Here is a 579-nt window from a genome sequence, read left to right as displayed (position 1 = left end):
TTATACATATATAGAGAATGCAGGTATAGTCTTTGTGAATATAAGGCATCACTGATTTCTAGATGCATACCCTTAGACAATAATATATTAGCCTAGCCATAGTATTCTTTCAGACTGGCGATACCTGTTTTAGTACTTATATTGGTGTTTTTCAGTGTACTCATATAGAAAAATCATTCATTCATTTAATATAAGCAGACAATGTAATAAAAATAAATTCAAAGAGATAAAAATCAGAGAAAGCATACAAGCAAAGCAATCATACAAGTTTGATGTCGAAATCAGATTATCAACTTGATTCTTTTAGGCAATCATAAGTTTCATATTCCGTAGGATCATCTATTTCATGATCAAAAATCATCTTTGCCATCTTTATATACCAAGTGGGCTTCAAGATTCTTCCCTTTCAGACTCTCTTGATAGTGGTCACAAAGATGTTTGAGAGTCCTTCATATCTTAGCCAAATGGTTCTCCATTCCACATCTATGACATACTGATTTGGTCGAGCTTTGTGGTTTAAAGGATATACCACGGCCACTGCCTTGACCATGGCTCAAATTGGGTTGATACCCACGGCCT

Source organism: Brassica oleracea, chromosome C5 (genome assembly GCF_000695525.1).
Source record: "Brassica oleracea var. oleracea cultivar TO1000 chromosome C5, BOL, whole genome shotgun sequence".
In the NCBI taxonomy this organism is placed as follows: Eukaryota; Viridiplantae; Streptophyta; class Magnoliopsida; order Brassicales; family Brassicaceae; genus Brassica; species Brassica oleracea.
Note: the sequence above shows the minus strand (reverse complement) of the source record.